Source organism: Mastomys coucha, unplaced genomic scaffold (genome assembly GCF_008632895.1).
Source record: "Mastomys coucha isolate ucsf_1 unplaced genomic scaffold, UCSF_Mcou_1 pScaffold18, whole genome shotgun sequence".
Classification (NCBI taxonomy): Eukaryota; Metazoa; Chordata; class Mammalia; order Rodentia; family Muridae; genus Mastomys; species Mastomys coucha.
The window spans coordinates 92,221,653-92,224,107 of record NW_022196900.1 but is presented as its reverse complement, the minus strand read 5'-3'; positions in this window follow the sequence as shown (position 1 = coordinate 92,224,107).

Below are 2,455 nucleotides of genomic sequence, written 5' to 3'. Positions count from 1 at the left end.
AATTGCATGCTGCTTATTCTGTGGGGAAAAGTAGCTAAAGTGGCCGGTGGCTTGTTAATGAGGGCACTTACTGGCTGCCTCTGCTCCTCCAACCTGCTTCTGGCCTGGGCTTTTTGGAAGACTAACATGCTGGGAGATCCATTAGGGTGCTCAGGAGAATTTTTTGCTTGTGTGCTGTTGGTAAGAGTCAGATTTCCTCGTTTTATAGAGTTCCACACAGGAGATCAGGAGTCAAGCTGTGTGATCTGAGCTATTCCCAGAAACTAGACCAAGAATGGTAGGAGAGGCTGGTGTTGGGAATCAGCCAAAGACAAGATGCTGGGATGGAGCAGGCAAGAGTCAGGAGGTCTTAGAGCAGGTTGGGAAGAGAGTCAGGGCTGGACAGGCTTCCAAGCTGCGAGAGCTATAAATGAGATCAAGTTGGGCAGTCTGTCTTCATTGGGCCATGCTATAGAAGGGCCTCTTACCCCAGGTTCAAGGAATCTAGAAGCTGGAGATGGAAAAAAACCCATAGGAGGTTGTTGGTTCGTAGCCTTCAGTGAGACACTCCCCTCACCTGGATCCTGTCCCTGCAGATCTCCTGAGGACTAAGTACAAGAGGTCAGAGGGACAGTGGAAGGTTCCAGGGGCCTTGAGATGACTAGTACTGATTGTCAACTGCGTGAGCTCTAAAATGACCTGGAAGATGGGCCTCCAAGAATGTCTGTAAGGGATTATCTCAACTGGAAAGGCCTGTCCACTGTAGGTGGCGCTATTCCCTAGGCAGGAGCTCTAGCACTGTATACAAGGGATCCTGCTAAGCCCTGGCACACATATATTCATCCATCGCTCCCTGCTCCTCGCTGCAGATGGGATGTGACCTTAACTTAAGTCCCTGCTGCCTTGGTTTCCCTGCCACGATGGACTATTCCCTTGAGAGGTGAGCTAGAATTAATCCTTTCTCCCTTAAGTTTCTTCTGTCTATCAGGCTCACAACAATCAGAAAAGAGCCTCAGAAAATTCTCCAGCCTCCACGGGGGTGAGGGGTGGGTGGGTGGGGGCAGGGGAGAGCAGCTGTACCCAGAGAATTGTCTTCAGACCTGGGGCATCAGTCGTCTCGTCTACAAGAAGATTAAAAGTTGTCAGTCTATTCTAACAATAACTAACAGACTACTCTCTTAGGCCCATCTGTCAGAGAAGTTGACGTCACAGGGTATATTGCTCTCCGTAATGGTGGAGAGACAAGACAGGTGAACACAGGGACTCGGGAACCAGTGCTGGGGCCCAGATATGAATTTCAACAGATGAAGAGTTTCATGGGAGCCTCAGTTGACCAAGCCAAAGGGAGGATTCGTACAGATCCAGCCCTCCAGAGGGAGGACTCCAGCCGATCCAGCCTTGGGGAGTTCCCCCACTTTTGTGAGTTTTACCTGAAGGGGCCAGGCCAGGCCCTCACAGTGAAGAGCTGAGAAAAATCCCTTCTGACTCCAGTAGGAGGAGGAAAACATAACCAGTTTTTTAGCACACTATGGCATGCTAGTCCCATCAGGACCTGCCCCTAGGACCTAATCGGTCACACAGGTCCTAATCGGCTGAGGGAAGTGAGAACACCCAATTCCAGCCGTGTAGTTTTCCTATCTTACCTTGGGGAGCAAAAGAGAAACACATGACGGGGGCAGGTGTGTGGCACTCAGGGACTGGACACAGGCTCTCTCCAGCTCGAGATGCAGCTCAGTTGGCAAAGTGCTTACTTAACACTCACGATGTCCAGGGTTCAGTCCCCAGCACTTCATAAACTGGGCATGCTTGGGAAGTTATGACAGAGGTTACATAGCCAGGTAAAGGGCAGCCTGGGCTACATGAGACTGCCCCTCCCCCAAAGCCTGAGATCCAGTCACAACCAGATATTTCCCCTCCCCCACACTTTACACTTCCCTTCAACATTGAAAGCCTGCTTATTATTTATGACAGTTATTTTTTGACCTTGTTTGTCTGGTCTGTCTTTCCATAGTAAAACACAAAGGCAGTCTAAAAAGCAGACCATGCACTAGAGATGGAACAGACACAAGAGTCAGGCTCAGGAATGCCCAGGATATTGGAATTTAGGAGATGAGGAATCTTTAAAAAGAACCTCACCGCCGGGTGATGGTGGCATACACCTTTAATCCCAGCATTTAGGAGGCAAAGGCAGGCGGATTGCTGAGTTCAAGGCCAGCCTGGTCTACAGAGTGAGTTCCAGGACAGCCATGGCTACACAGAGAAACCCTGTCTCGAAAAAGCAAAAACAAAAACAAAAACAAAAACAAAACAAAACGACAAAAAAGAAGCTCACCTGTGATTAATGTACTGCAGAGACTCTAAAGCAGCAGCCGGGATCAGCTTCTGCTCCCAGACTGGTTTGTCACCTGATCAAGACAGTCCCATTTCCCCAGGATGGGCTTTCCCATATGGGCTTCTTTTTTTTTTTTTTTTTTTT